Raw genomic sequence first — 16,509 nt, 5'->3', positions numbered from 1 at the left:
CTTGTCCGAACCATCGTCTGTGGACTCCTCCACCTCCACATACGACCCTGGGACTACCGGTTCCGCATCTGGTCCGAACAAAAGAAATAAGACTTGCCCCATCCGAGATGTTGCCGTTGGCTTCAAGAGCTTCTTGGCCACCTCCAGAATTCTGTCCGCCAGCAACTTCGCCCAGGGAACCGGTTTCCCTTGCTCCGCCCTCTGGAAATAGGTAAACTGGGTCTGTCCCAGTAGCTCTGCTTTCACCTTCTGCCAGAGTGCCTCCGCAATAAACTTGTAGCATGTCTTCTTCGAAGCATCCAGCTTCTTCATGTTGTACTCCCCCTTGCAACCTGCGCCGAGAGCTGCCTCCATGGCACTGCTGGTAAGCTTCGTGACTTTGCATGGACCATCCACCGGCAAGTGCAACCGGGCCGCTACCAGCTCCTTGCACAAGGTGAAAGTCTTTCCATACACCACGACCTTGCGCCCGCGTGCAAGCTGCGCCAAGATATCTTGCGCCAATGGATGAACTGGTGTCGTAGCCCATGGCAAACCCGCGAACTCCACCAGACGAGTTCGTGTCAGCCAAGACTGCACAGCCTCATCCCAAACAGGTAACGGATTGATCAGATGGAAGACCACCATAGCGGCGAGAAGCTGGGATGCGAGGGAGAAGAGTTCTGGAAAACAAAGAGTTGGAAATAAGCCCCCTTTTGCTTCCAAATTGCCTTTTGGATGCCCTGGTGAACTCCTTGTTTGCATGCAACGATCAAGTGTCCCATCATCCTGATAAAAGCCCCACTTCGAAGATTCAGTAGATTGCATGGCGGCGTCCGCGCTCCGCAACACGAGGCTTTGCTCCCACCGTTTCTCGGAATAAAGTGAGTGAGACCACACGTGCGTACTAATAGCCCCCATCATCGGTTTCTCCACCGAAATGGCTACAAATGCATTGGAAATGATCATCACAGGTGGTTTCTCCGGAAATGGGTAAGGTGGCATGGGCCCTGTATATGGTCGGAGACGAAATCCATTTACCGGCTTCTGCAACAGCTCCCCCTGTAGTGTTCCTAATCGGAACGTGCCGTCACCATAACGCTCCACCACCCAATACGGACCTCCCCACCGTAACTTCAGCTTACCCGGATGCGGACCCATCCGAGTGTTAAACAATATCACGGCATCTCTCCGTTTGAAGGTCTTCTTCTTTGAATGATGGTCCACCCAGACCTTCCGTCTGTCCTGGACTACCTGTGCAAGATACGCACTGTTGAACCGCTCCTCACCCAGCCGATCCAGCTGTTCAATCCTCCGGTCTACGGACTCGTCCCAGCCCAATTTCTCTGCCGCTGCAATCCGCAGACTCGGTACTAGAAATTCCATGGGGACCACTGCTTCAACTCCGTAAACCAACTTGAATGGCGTGAACCCCGTCGCAACCTTATAGGAAGTCCGGAACGCCCATAATGCGGAGTAAAGTTTTTCATCCCAATCTGTCCGATTTTCATTGACCAGCTTTTTCAGAATGACTAGCAACACCTTATTCGAGGACTCCGCCTGTCCGTTTGCCTGAGGGTAATACACTGTGGACTTCTTATGAATGATTAGGTGCCGGGTAACCAGTTCCCGTAACACCGCATTAAGGAAATGCCCACCTTGATCCGTGACGAGCTCAACCGGACATCCGTACCGTGTCATAATGGCTTCATAAAGGAATCTGGCCACAGCCTTTGCCGAATTATCCTTCAGTGCTCTGGCCTCCACCCATTTGGTACAGTAATCCGTCGCCACCAGGATATACCGGTTACCTGTCCTCCGTGCCGGCGGCGAAAACGGACCTACAAAGTCCAGCCCCCACTTCATGAACGGTTCGAGGGCAAGTATGGGATTATGCGGCATTCGGTCCCGACCTGATGGCTGGCCCAACCTCTGGCACACATCGCATCTTTTGACGAACCTATGCGCATCCCCCATTAATGTTGGCCACCACAGACCTCCTTGGAGTACCTTCCGTCCGGTTACTTCTCCTGCGAAGTGTCCACCGCTGATTCCTTGGTGAGCCTCTTCCAGGATGACCTCCTGCTCATGTGGGTACACACACCGTCGCAACACACCATCTAGCCCCTGCTTATACAATTGGTCAGCAATGATCCGGAAGTCTCTGCTCTTGAGCGCGAGCCGTTTCCGCTGGTCTCGCGACATTCCGTCGCGCATCTGGCCCGTGTCGACAAAGTGAAACATGTCGTCGTACCACGTCTTTGGAGCTGCCGGTACCACCGCCTCCAGTTCGAACAGCTGGGCATCCGAAAAATCGTCTTCCACACCCATCGGGTCTTCGCCAGATTCCAACCGCGAAAGGTAATCCGCTACGGCATGTGTACTTCTTGGTCGATGGACCACCGTGAAGTCGAACTCCTGTAAAAGCAGCATCCACCGGGCCAACTTTCCAGTGAGCTCGGGCTTGTGTACCAAATACAACAAGGCGGAATGATCCACATGAAACGTGAACCGATTCCCCAACAGGTAGTGACGAAACTTTGTTACGGAATAAATCATCCCCAATGCTTCCCGCTCCGTCGTAGAGTAATTCCGTTCGGCTTTTGACAACCTGCGACTTGCATAATACACCGGTCGGAACCACTTGCTTGTCGCTTCCTGCATGAGGACACTACCAATAGCCACGTCCGAGGCATCCACGAAGACATGAAACATCTTCGTCCAATCTGGCGGCTGAACCACCGGTGCTGTCGCCAACATCAGTTTGAGCCGTCGAAAAGCTAAGTCACAAGCAGGAGACCAGACTACCGGTACTTTGTTGAGTTGGTCATACAGTGGTGTCGCCACATCCGCCAGATACCGCAGCATTCGGCTGTGCCATTTAACCTGCCCTAGGAATCTCCCGAGCTGCTTACCGTTGCCAGGAACCTTTGCCTGCCGAATCGCTTCGACCTTCGCCGGATCTACCGCAATGCCTTCCGCCGAGACAATGCAACCCAGCAGCATACCGCTGCCCACGGCGAATGCACATTTCATAGGGTTCAGACACAACCGTGCCTCCCTACACCGGGTTAAGCATTTCTTCAGATGCTCAAGGTGCTGCTCGCGACTCCCAAAAACACTGAAATCGTCCAGAAATACCTGCATAAAGATTAGTAAATAATCATGAAATATTTCTTGGACCATGCGTTGAAATGTTGCCGGAGCATTCTTTAGCCCAAATGCCATCACCAGGAAAACAAATGCTCCCCACTCCGTGATGAAGGCTGTTTTCTCTCGATCTTCTGGTGCCATCTGCACCTGGTTATACCCACTGAAGCCATCCAGAAAAGAATACATCTCGTGACCTGCCACTGTATCCAGCATAGTATCATTAAACGGCAATGGAAACGGATCCGTGATTGTCGCCGCGTTAAGCTTTCTGTAGTCAACACAGACCCGCAACTTCAAATTCTTTTTCGGAACAATCACTATTGGCGAAAGCCACGTTGCACGGTCAACCGGACAGATAAACCCGACCTTTAGCAGCCTGTCCAGCTCCTCCTTCACCCTCTGGGCATAGTTTGGGTTCATTCGATACCGTTGTTGCCGAACCGGTATCGCATCCTTCTGCAGATTGATCTTGTGCTGATAGAATTTGGGATCGATGTCGAGCAAATCTGTGTAGTCCCAAGCGAACACGTCTTTGAAGGATTTCAGCAATGTCTCCAATTTTCCCCGAAATCCTTTATCGAGCTTCGCACTGACACGGACGTTCTTTGGCTCCTCCTCCGTCCCGAGGTTAAGATCCAGCAGCTCGTCTTCTTTGACCCTCCGCGAGCGACGGAGTTCCTGCTCGAAAACTCTTTCCGCCTCCGCCACTCCCGCTTCGTCCGGCATGTCTCCTGTGCCTTCCGGTAGACTCCCTTCGATTGGTTCTTTCGTGGAACTGGATGACTCCTGCGTAGCCGAGGGAATCTGATGCTGATATTGCTTTAAAACGGCAACCACATCGACCTCGAACAAGCTTACCAGCTCCGTATTCCTACTGAAGTAGTCATCCTCCTCTTCGACCCCCATTCCGTCCATCATATGGATACCTTCCGCCATCGTCGGTCGGAATGGTGTCCTCAGCCCTTGTTTGGTATGTACCGAGAGCTTCAGCTTCTTTTTTCCTTTCCGAATGGTGATGCGGTCGGATTGCCAGTCTTGTTTCACACGGGCCTGCCGCAACCACGGTCTTCCGAGCAATAACGGGTATGACCCGCTAATATCCTCCATCCGGAGAATCACCGCAGCGATTTCGAACTTCACGCCGCAAACCTCCATTTTCAATCCACGGAGCAATCCTAACGGCTGCACTCTCCGTTGGTCTGCCATCCGAACGGCGAAGGGTGCTGATTCCCATTTTGTGATACCCAATGGCACCAGCATTTGTTCGGACAGGATGTTGACCCCAGACCCTCCGTCCAGCAACACCCCTCCCACACGACTGTTCTCCAGTGTTACGGAAATTACCGGGACCGCTTCGTCAAAAACAGGAGGCTGTACTTCCGCTTCAGGCTTTGCAGATCCGTCTGACGACACTTCCATTGTTACCGCTTCCATCTCCGACTCCATCGCCCTGACTGGTTCCGTCAATTGTTTGATGAGAGAACTCCGGAAATTGGGTACCAATGCTAACAATTGCTCCATTGTCATGTGTATTTGCTGTTTCCGCAAATCCTGCCATAAATCATATGGTTCAACACCCTCCTCGCCGGTCATCAGGCTATCCTTCTGACTGGTAGGTAGACAAGTCGCTTCTGGCTGCTCTCCTTGCAGGCGCCTTGCCACCTTCGCACCATTCTCCGTCACCAAGACCGCCTTTTCCGTGCTCGGCCTAGGTAACTCCGTTGGGGTTTTCTGGACCCATTCACCGACCGTCGACCGCACCTTTTGTTGTGCCTGCCAATCCAACGCCGTAGGTCTCCCCTTCTCTTGCGGGGCCTTGTATTCCGGCACCTTTTCCTGGGATCGTGTGACCACGAGCACATCTCCGCTCGCACTTCCTCCCACTTTGCCTTCAACAGGGACACCCGCCGGTACTTCCGGTACTTCTTCGGACTTCGGACTAGGCTCCTTGCTATCCTGTTGCTGACTGGCATCATCGCATTCGATAATCAGAACCGCATTCACTGCTGGTGCGGACTTGCCTTCTCCGGATCCCCGGGTTGCTTCCCTTTCCGCCTTGTGGCGCTTGAATAATTCGCAATCTACCTTTCGATGTCCGGGTTGATTGCAATAAAAACATAGGAACGTCCGTTCCCCTGCTGGTTCATCTGCACCTGTTCCAGCCGTTCTCGGCCGCCAAGGTCTTTTCGCCGGTGCGGCTGGTACCGCGGCTGGTGCTGCGGCTGGTGCCGCAACTACCGCCGCCACCGCTGGTGTCGGGGCTATTCGTGCGTTATAGCGGCAGATCTCCGTGGTATGCGTCGCTGTTTGGCAAATCGCACACCACCGCTCATTCAAACCGCATTCCTCTGCTAAGTGTCCTGCATTCCGGCACCGATTACACCAAGTATCCTTGCGAACTTTTGAAGAGGACCCTATTCCACTATCCCGGCTTTTGGCTCCGGCAGCAGATCCTTCCGGAAATAACTTCCCTGCCGCTTTTCCAGCCTTCCGCCTCATGGAACGTTTGTCCTCCTCCTCATCCGACTGATCCGACTCCTCCTCATTATCGGTATCGGAGTCTCCCTCAGCCTCCTCATACTTCACTTTTCCTTTCCTTCCCTTGAAAGTAAACAGGACTTGTTCCGCCCTCACCGCTGCTTGGACGACTTCTTCCAATGAAAGAGCTTCCAGATCCAACGATGCCAGGGACCTTTTCAATCCTTTATTCAGCCCCTCCATGAAGTAAGCATTTTGGATGGGGACTGCCGGGGTAGTTGCTGCATCGAGGCGGCGGATCAACGACAGAAACCTGGCCGCATACGCCTCCACTTCTTGGTTCTTCTGTTCCAGTTTCCCCAGTTTGGCCAGGACATGAACACGGGTCTTGTCCTCCCGAAACCGGAGCAAAAAGGCATCCCGCAGTAGATCAAACGTGGCGAAATGGGTAGCTCCATATTGCGCGATCCATACTGTCGCCTGCTTCTGCAGTGTCGGGATGAAAGTCGCCATCTTCATAAGATCTGTTGCCTGCACTGGTGGAGCCGTATTCACCATCCATGCCATCTCAAATGACAGTATATGTGCATCCGCATCCTCCTTATCCCGTCCCGAAAACTTGGGGTACTTCACCGTCATCCTGGGTACCAGTGGTGGAATAGCCGCGCTACTTACCGCCGGAACTCCACCCCCGCCTCCGCCTCCACCGCCTCCACCTCCCCTACCGGGATCTGGTGACGGACCTGGGGCTCCGCTTCCTGCAGGCACACCACCCCTCCGTCTCCTGGGACTCGGTGGTGGGGAATTCCGCAACGGTGACGCTTCGTCTTCCGGAGGAGTACCTGTTAAATCAAACGGGCTACTGCGTCCGGAGGATTCGCCTTCCTCCTGAACACCGGAAACGACTGGACCTTCCTCTCCTGGGATCAGCGGAGGTGTGTCAGAGCGGCTACTACTCTCACTATCCGTGAAGAAGCCGAAGAGAAGATCACGTTGAGCCACATATCTGTCATGCCGTTCCTCGCGGGTTGTACGTGCCGATACTGGAGTTGCAGGCTCCCGAGGCCGTTCCGGAGAGCGCGATGTTCCCCCTGGCGCACTCCCAGCGTCATTCATGCGCTAGTCCACGCACCGAGGAATCAGAGTATTACAGATGGGGATCATCCAACCTCTCCGGGGTTTCCACCGCGACAAACATGGAAATCTTCCGTGGTCGCCAAAGTGTTAGCCCTCTCTACTCTGAAGACTAACTCGAAACGCACTACTGCGACAGATTTACATGCGTAATCGTACTTCAGAACTGCGTATGAAAATTCATAGAGTAGAACAGTGATCGACAGAATCATTCATGATAAAACAATAAGGTAGATGCAATAGAATCTCTGTATTACATTTCTCCGAGCAGTACAACACCGTACTCTCTGATACATAACAATGATCCTTGCTCCGATCCTCATCAATGAGCCCCCTGAACGATCGCTCTCTTCTCTCTTATCTAACCGGCACACATAACTCCTTCACGGTTGCCGTGACGGTTGCCGTGCCTATTCAGTTCTCCGCCTAGTCCTAGAACTTCCGTCTTTTCATATCTCACTATAAACTAGTTACAACGTATTAATGATAATGATCTAAGGACTAATGATCTAAGGACTAATGATCTAAGGACTCCCCCCCTAGTTCCTCTTTGCTGTTGCTGCTTTTGCCCTTAACAATAGTGCCCTCCAGGAAAAACCACTCCACCCTGTCGTAGGCCTTCTCGAAGTCCAAGAGAAGAATGGCCAGTGGCGACTCCTCCCTGGACCAATCCACTGCCTCCCAGAACGTGAAGATGTTGTCCAGGATGCTGCACTCCTGAACAAACCTAGTCTATGTGTCATGGATGATGTCGGTAAGATGAGACCGTAACCGCAAACTCAAGACCTTGACGAGGATCTTGTATGCAGTATCAAGCAAAGGATCGGCCTCCAACGGATATCTGACCTATCTCCTCCTTTCGGGATCAAACAAATCCACCCCCTACGCAAGGATTGAGGAAGAAGGCCTGTGTCGAAAGTCTCCTGGCAAGCTACATGGAAAGGGGTGGAGATAATCTCCCAGAAGTTCCGAAAGAAGGCCGGAGTCAGGCCATCCTCCCCCGGGCATTTCTGGGTCGGGAGAGCCTTGAGGGCTTCCCAGAGCTCCTCATCTGTGGAAGGCTCCTCAAGTCTGCTACATAAGTCCCGCGAGACTACTATCGGAACATGATCCCAAATGGCTCTCGGGCCACAAGACCGGCTGGAGTCATCCTCTTTGTCTGAAAGAGCTGGCTATAAAAACCGGTGGTCGTGTCAAGAATCTCCTGCGGGTCAGTGTACATGATGCCCTACGAGTCCCAGAGACGCTGTAGTTGTGTGCCTATCGATCGGGGCCCAGTGGTATGATAGAACTACGTCATCATCCTGTCCCTCTATTGTACCCATCGGGCCCAAGAGGAATGATAGGAGAACTCAACCCGCCGCAGCTTCGTGTCCTGAAGCTCGAGACAAGCGCTCTCCAATCTATCACTAAGCCACTGAGACATTGGGTCCTGCTCCCTGAGCCTCTCGATGGAGGCGAGATCTCTCCTCAAAGCCCACTCGCGCTCATGAAGGGTCCTCCTCCGCCTGAGGGCGCAAACCTGTAGCTCCACACTGCTTCTCTGAATCGCATCGGCAATCCACGCAGCCCAGCCCTCACTCGGTGCCATCTCTGAGTGCTCCCAGATCTTTGCCATAACCCGCTGAATCTCCTCATCCTGCAAGAGGTCCTCTGGAATGCAGACCCCCTTCTGAATCGCATCGGCAACCCACGCAGCCCAACCCTCACTCGGTGCCATCTCTCAATGCTCCCAGATCTCTACCATAACCTACTGAATCTCCTCGTCCTGCAAAAGGTCCTCAGGGATGCAGACTCCCTTCTGGGGGAGACCTCGGCAGGGCTGATCCAAGTGAAGTACCACTGGAGAGTGGTCGGACATCGTGGTACCTGCAAGAATCCCAGTAGTGCCGCCTCTGTGTAATGCCCAGTCCCCAACATAGAAGCAATCTAATCTCTCGAGCAATTCATCGTGTCTCCTCTGTCCAAAGGAGAATAGAAGGCTGCCAAGAGTCCTACTGAACTCTGGCTCTGTCCATGGATCTCTACCACTGATCATGAAAATGAACTGCTCCCAGGTACTACGCTCTGCTGCTAGCATCTCAGAGAACGAAGCGCCGCCCTGCTTGTCTTCCCCAAACTCCAGGTTGTTGGAGGCCCCTCCAACAATCCAGGAGTCAACATCCGGAAGACACTCTGACAACCTCCTCCAAAAGGCCAAGCGATGCTGTCTACACGCTGGTGTTGGAGATAAGTGCACACTAAGTGTACTATTTCCCTAGTCTACATTTGTCTAGTCTAGTCTAGTCTTTGTGTCTTGAGTGCGTGCCATGTGGCACCTCTACAATTATCCCATAAGCACTCTTGCTTTATGTTTTGTACTTTGGCCCATATATTCATGGGTCACATCATTGCAATCTATCTATCTAGCTTGTGTCTTGTCTACACTCTTCTCAAGGTACTTCTTGTCTTTCAATCTTGTTATTATTTCACTTCTAGTTTTCTAGTTTCTAGTTCTTGCTTCCATATTCCAACATGGTATCAGAGCTAGGTTGATCCCTTTTCTCTCCCCTCAGTCTGCTGTAGCCATAGCTGCCTCTTCTCAGATTTCTCCCCGCTCAGCTGGTCGCCATCTTCATCTTCTGCTCGTCTTCTCCACGCTGCTGCCGTTCCTGCTGCCGCTCCAGATCTGCCCGCCATCTCTCTGCCAGATCTGCGCACCAGATCTGCACGCCATTGCGCTGCCAGATCTGCTGCGCAGTTCCACTCTCTGCCAGATCTGCGCATCAGATCTGCCAGATCTGCTACGCAGCTCCTCTGTCAGATCTGCGCAGATCTGGCACTGCTGTAGCTCCCCTCCTGCTCTCGCTCCTGCACCTGCATCAACGAAAGGACATTTCGAAGTACAAGTCAAGACTGTCCATACAGTCCGTACGACTGTACGGAATCCGTACCTGCACAGGCTGCTGTTCGCGATCTGCGCCATCTTCATGGAGATCTGCACCATCTGTTCGTGACTGCACGGAGCTCGCGCTGTCTGCACCTCCTGGACCGTGCTTCTTTTTGTGCCTCTACCTCTGCCTGGGATTAAGGTACTGTGCATTGCCTCTTTCAGTTTGCTGAGCAGTTCCTTTTTTTGCTGGTTCCTCCTGCTTCGATGCGCTGTCACATGCTATGGCCTTGACAAAGTGGTGAGAGAACCAGCTTCTTGGATCTCTCCTTTCTTTTCTTTTTGCATTGTTGTAAGGGAAAAGACACTGCCCTTGCATCTTAGCAAGAGATAAGACCTTCCCACATGGCATCTTCCTCTCATTCTCTCATGTCTATCGACAAATTCAATGGGTCCAACTTTCATACTTGGCAAATCAAAATTAAGTGCCATCTTATGAAAGAAGGTCTTTGGGACGTTGTTCACCGTGTTGCTCCCGAAGAGTCCGACATTGAGCAAGTTGTCACTTATGTTCCCAATGCCAAAAACGACAAAGCCTATGCTATCATCTTGCTCGGTCTTGGAGATGATTACATTCATCACATCTCCGACATACAATCTGCTTCTCAAGCATGGATCACTTTGGATACCCTTTTTGGACCCAGATCTAAAAACTCTAAGATTGCACTTATGATCTACATATGCAGGAGGGAGCTACTATAGCCTCTCATGTCAATTATCTTCGCAGTCTTATGGTTCAGCTTGCATCAGTGAAGTCCCCCATCTCCGAAGATATTGCTATTGCTATGCTTCTCAAAAGCTTACCTGACACCTATGCTACTCTTGTCACTACCTTCAAGTATCACAATAATCCTTCTCTTGAAGGTATCATCAATGCTCTCCAAGAGGAAGAAAGAACTCAACAACGAAAGGTAACTGACACTGCATTTTTAGCAAAGAAAGGAAGTTCTAAGGTAAGAAAGCCTTGCACCCATTGTGGCAAAACTAATCATATGGAGAAGGACTGTTTCAAGGCTCATCCATGCACCATTTGTGGCCGTGATAATCACCGGGAGAGGGACTGCTACTCCAAACCCTCTACATCAGCCCCTGCATCTACCTCATCCCATGTTGCTGCAACATCTCCATCAGCTGATCCTGCTGTTCCTTCCTCATATGATGAGAAGTGGGCTTTCTGATTACTTCTATTTCTTGTCTACCACTTTGACCACCGATGATGTAGGTCAAAGGGTTCTAGTGTCTTAGTCTTTCTGTTTACAGTCAGTCTTCTGTCTATCTAGTCTTGTCTGTCTGTATATCAGTCTGACTGTGTTTTGTTTTAGATCCATCTTGTCCCTACCCTTGTGGACCCATATGAGGATATCACTTAGAGGAGGGGTGTCTCAAGATCTTTGTCTGTCATGTCTTCTATCTTGTCTCTCAGTCTATCAGTCTTTATGTCTATCTTCTAGTCTTGTCTTTCTGTCTTACTCCTAGTGTCCACTTAAGGAGGGTGTTGGAGATAAGTGCACACTAAGTGTACTATTTCCCTAGTCTACATTTGTCTAGTCTAGTCTAGTCTTTGTGTCTTGAGTGTGTGCCATGTGGCACCTCTACAATTATCCCATAAGCACTCTTGCTTTATGTCTTGTACTTTAGCCCATATATTCATGGGTCACATCATTGCAATCTATCTATCTAGCTTGTGTCTTGTCTACACTCTTCTCAAGGTACTTCTTGTCATTCAATCTTGTTATTATTTCACTTCTAGTTTTCTAGTTTCTAGTTCTTGCTTCCATATTCCAACAGCTGGGACATACACGTTCAGGATTCCAATCCTGGACTCTCCCGTCCGAACTCCCATCCAAACTGCCCGTCCTGGAATGAGCTCGCCATGATCGTAGACCTCTGGAGCCAAGGTCTGTGAGATTGAGATGCAGGGACCCCTCCGCTCCGTCCTACTGTGGAAGACCACTCCTCTAGACCTCTCCTTGGGAGAATGTGACGACGCCGTCTGATGTCTGCTGCTGAAAACATGTGCTCCTGAATCATAAGGATGTTGACTGCTCGCCCTACCACTGCCCTCTGCAACTCCTGCCCGAGCATCTGGTACTGTGGCGGGCTACGAACACGATCGTGGAGCTCGTGTACGTTCCAACTCACTATGGTCCAACTCATGAGGACGGGGGAGTCGGGAACAAAGCTCTCCTATGGGTGGGTGCGTGTCCTAGAAAGATTGACTTGTGTAATTTTGCTGGGGGTTTGGAGGGCGAGTAGTCAGTGTTTGTGCGGCATCGTACTAGGGTGGATACTGGCTCAATACTGATCTTCCGTGCCCACTTCATCATGAAGGAGGCTTCCACCCCGAACAAATCCGCACACGTCTGGAGGGGCCAAAAGTGTGCCTGCTCCACCTTTGCCTCCATCAGCAATCTGATAACTCCCATCACTAAACCACACACCGGCTCCTCGCGCGTGAAGCTCAGCTAAAAGTTCACCTCCGCACCATGGGCGTACCAAAGATCTAGTCCCTGTGGTCCCATCCACTCATCCATCATGAGCATAAGCTGATTATCCAAATTAGCATCAAACACCTCCGGGGACCACTTCTCCAACCCTATGGAGGCAAACGAAAATCTCCAAACAGGGTGTGTCTGAGATCCCACTGCACTGATCAAACCCCCTTGCGGGACTGAAGGACCATGAGCGTGATCTCCAATGGTAGAGGGTATGAGTCCGAAATCTCCAGATAGTTCCAGGGTCCTAATCTCCAGAAGTCATGCGGTAAGGGACATCCAGGCTGGAGGTTGCGAGCTGCTCGCCGGGGGGACGAGCCTGTCTCTGAAGGTCCCTCTCTGAACGCGGACCTGCTGCTACGATGAGGAAGAAGAAGGGGGCATCATTGTTCCCTTGCCTGATGGTAGGGATGTCGAAGCGGAAGAAGCTGCTACTGAAGCGGAGAGGGGAGCGGAGGCAGAGGGAGAGGTTGGGACGCGGGGGACAGAGGACGGGGGGCGGGTGGTGAGAGTGACCATCGGAGGGGGGACTGAGGGGGGGGGGAAAGGGGACGGGGGGAGCCCTAGAGGGGAAGGGGAAAGTGAAGAGGAGGAGGAGGAGAGGGAGAGGGGGAGGGGGGGGGGCAGGGGAGGGGAGGAGGAGGGAAAAGGACGATCTCAGGTCCCCCTGCTGATCAAGCTCGCTGGGGCTCTGGATCACGGCCCTCGTCAGGCTAGCAATTGCGGCTTCTGCCATCGCCGCATCTAGAGCTCCCGATGCTCTCTGTTGCTGCAAGGGTGGGTGCAGAGGCTGGACCTCCAAAGTGGAAGATCGGGTGGATGGGCAGAGGCCCCCGCTCCTGGGGGGGACTCCTGTTGTTCCTCTTTCGAAGCCTCTCAGTCAACCCTGTCCCTCTCCCTGCGGTTGGCCCTCTGTCTGCGGCGTTTGCAGGCCTGCTTGCTTGTTTTATTTTTCTTTTTAGCTTGTGTCCAGTTCCCTTCCGAGGGGGTAACCCATGGGGTCTGAGAATCTTGCTGCTCCTGCCTGAGAGAGCGCTAAACTCGGGCCTGTTGACTCTGCCTACTATGTGGAGGAGGGGGAGGAGACACGCGAGGGAGGCCACGGGGGCAATCTCTGACGAGGTAGCCCATCTCTCTGCATCGAAGACACTCGCGTGGTTACCCGAAGATCTCCATCCTCTGGCAAAGTGTGCCCCCTTCCAGGGTCTTGAGAAGGATCAACTATGGGAGGGACTCCGGGCTCTCCACCACCAGTCTGATCTTGGGGACTCCATCATCTGCTAGAACGGAGGCAGTCCTCTCTGGCGGAGACTCAAGCACCGTGTCAAATGCTCGGCCAATGGAAGGGAGGATGGCTCGATACTCCTTGGGGAGCCCTAAGAAATGAAGTGTAACTGAAAATCGTGGAACATGGTGTGTCGTATCCATGTCCTCCACTGTGAACCCATGAAACCAAGGAAAGAGGTAGACAAAATGCGGGCCAAGGAGTATGGAGCTCTGCTCTGCAAGTGTCGAGGCGGTGTCAAGGGAGCTCAGCTGGATGAGGAAAGCGCCTCATCCATAGATGGTGACCTCCTAGATGTGGTCGCCATCTAATGTCAAGCTCGCCTGGTTCCACTCTCACACCTGTTTTCGTGTAGGCGTGAGGCCCACAATTTTGTCCACAAGCGCCTTGTCCTTGAGGTATTGAATTGCCTACTGTACATGTTGCTTGTCAGCTTGGGAAAGAAGAACCTTAACGTTTGGGTCTTCCTCTAGGTGCTCCAACCAGCTCTAGCACCATTTGGCTGGGATTCTCTCCATCTTGACTCAGATCTGCCTGGTACAGTTGGATTTGAAGCTTTTCACCCTCTTTATGTCACGTTTGCACACATTGCAGTGACATTGAGGTGATTTTGCTTTAGAGATTGGGGCTTTTGTGTCACATTTACAAAATTTATAGAGTTTGATTACATTTTGGGGCTTTTGCAGTATTTGTCGTATTTGAACTTCATTTCCACTCTGACACTAGGGATTTTGAATCTATTGCTGACAGATTCCGAGATATTTTTAGATTTGCAGGTTATTTTGTCACATTTGCTTAATTTCAACAAAATTTGGGACTTTTGGTCATTTGCTACTGAAACCAAAAAGTACACAAAATTCACCACTTAAACAATTGGAGAAGAACACAAATCACACCATGAAAGCGACAACAGACTGGATACAATCTCCCTCCCCTAGATGAGTGGCTCACGCTTCCTCATCTAGAGTATTTATGATATTTCATAAAAGCATAAGGAGCCAAAATTATCCGTCTCTTCCAAAATAAGGATTTGCTTTACATAGCCTCTTTGGGCCTAAAATTGAATTATGTCCTCTCCGTTGGAAAATGCAATCCCTACAGGGCTTCGAAGGCCATGTGAAATTGTTGCCTATTTCGATAACTTTCCAGTGACAAGCTCGCGAGCTCCGTAGAAGAGACGTAGGATGAGCGCACTCCCATATATATTGCAGCATTTTACATGCTGGACAGATCCTGATTGCTGAGTTGGACCTTCGCATAGTCTCTCAAGGTGACTGGCTAAATGCTTGCAGCGATGCGAGTCAATGATTTCCAACAGAATCATAATAATCGAGCTTTACAGCTGGGATCGATCGTCCAAAGTAACTAACACAACTTGTGTTGATAATCCATCGATTCATCCACCATCTTCTTCCTGTCAAGTCGTTGCAGATGAAGAAAAGCTTTTTCTGCAAACTGAAAGCTATTGGAAGTGATCAAATCGGCAAACTGGTGCGACGTAGCTAATGCTCCTAGCTTGTTTTTGCTACTTCTCTCTCGCGCGCTCGCTCTCTCTCTCTCTCTCTCTCTCTCTCGATCTTGACCACCGTCCTAGTGCAAGGATGATTCCTACCTGTAGCCAGCTAGCTCCTTCCGAAGTTGGTCGCCCAGCTCGTAGACTAAATGCCAACTGCTGCACCCCTCTTCCGTCCCATCCCTGATCCCCTCCTTTCCCCAGAACGACCATGCATGGGAACTATGTTGGGGCACTCACATGTAAAGTTGATGGAGGAAAGCCGTTCGCAAGAGTCCTTTGGGTGAGAGCACAATCCGCTTACTTGAAGCTGGAGGAAAGATGCTAAACCGGGAATTCAAGCCATGTTGATGGACAGAGGCGATCGGCGGTAGCCAGGAGCCTCCCGGGAAACTGTCCAGGAAAGCACCTCGCAGCCTAGGACCACTTTCTTGGATGGCGAGCGGGCCGTCCCCCAGACTTCCGAGAAAAACAACTAGATTTGCGTGAAAAACAAGTAGATTTGAGTCATCTGGAAGTCGTTTGCAAGAAAATTCAACTTCAATACAACGCAAAAAACAACTGCAGGCAGCCTTTCCATCGTGGAGCAAGTCACTACTAATTCATATTTGAAAGGGAAAAAAAAAGCAAATGGGGTCCACTCGAACCCAATCCATCCTGCAAATGTCACGGGTGGTGATTTATTATTGATTTTGTGATGCCCATATTTTGGAAGCTGAAGTCCAACACATACATGAATAAGGCGATACAATAACTCATCCTCATTGCAGTTTATATAATATTGTCACGTGGACAACAACCATATGAATAAAGGTGTAGTCATCCTTCAGTCTTGCATCCATCTTAGATTTCCTTTCTCCCTCGCATCGATAACACGCATTAAACAAGAGGAATGTTATAAGAATTTAGTATAAAATAATAAATTTTGAATGGACTAGTAATTGAAAATATTTATATTATAATATATAATATATAATTATTATAACCATAGTGTGGGCGGGGAGGCGGTGCGCTTCCTTCCCAAAGAGTTATAATCCAAGGGCACTGGTCCTATCTTGGGTGTTGAGATAACACCGAGAACATAAATGCTAAGAATATTAGTGTCGAGGATAAGTCTCGTGAATGGATAAGAGATTGGCATTACCTAAATGTCAATAGTCATAATTGTAGTCGAACGCTGAGAGACAATATCCCAAAAACTTGCCAACATGATCTGCGTGTGTCCATGAGCAGGATGATTCCAACATTCGCAGACTGTTTAGTAGACTCTGGATAGCACAAAATTATAAGTATCATTAGAGGAAGTTTGAAGTAGAGCACGTAACATTCTCACTCTCCACTTAGCCAATGTTATGTGGAATGCAGGAGATAAAGCCATGGGTTAAGACTTAGCCAAGATTTCAAAAATCAATCCAAATATGCAAGGTGAATTGATTAGCAATTTAATAACTGATCAATGCATGTGCCAAGAGGAGCTTCTCTCTATATCCCGCAGTAATGCACGGGTTGCATACTAGTTCAACCAACCTTGGGTTGGTGATTC

The 16,509-nt window shown here is 50.7% G+C and overlaps 1 protein-coding gene across 5 annotated transcripts in view; it reads right to left on the bottom strand.

Annotated features, from left to right (window-relative positions):
* LOC147902233 (ribosome biogenesis protein) overlaps nucleotides 1–15,445 on the bottom strand; it is an 88,487-nt gene extending 73,042 nt beyond the window's left edge. For 2 of the 5 annotated variants that reach the window (XM_087374974.1, XM_087374972.1), the window contains exon 1: nucleotides 15,207–15,444. The gene's annotated coding sequence lies outside the window, so the exon portion shown is untranslated. The other 3 variants (XM_087374976.1, XM_087374973.1, XM_087374975.1) reach the window with 3 other exon arrangements.
* Between the last annotated feature and the right edge of the window lie 1,064 nt (nucleotides 15,446–16,509).

The sequence above is a fragment of the Dipteris shenzhenensis genome, chromosome 5 (assembly GCF_047967505.1).
Source record: "Dipteris shenzhenensis isolate YYH24624 ecotype China chromosome 5, Dip_SZ_1.0, whole genome shotgun sequence".
Lineage (NCBI taxonomy): Eukaryota > Viridiplantae > Streptophyta > Polypodiopsida > Gleicheniales > Dipteridaceae > Dipteris > Dipteris shenzhenensis.
The sequence above is the reverse complement of the archived record's forward strand: the minus strand, read 5'-3'. Positions and strand labels throughout refer to the sequence as shown.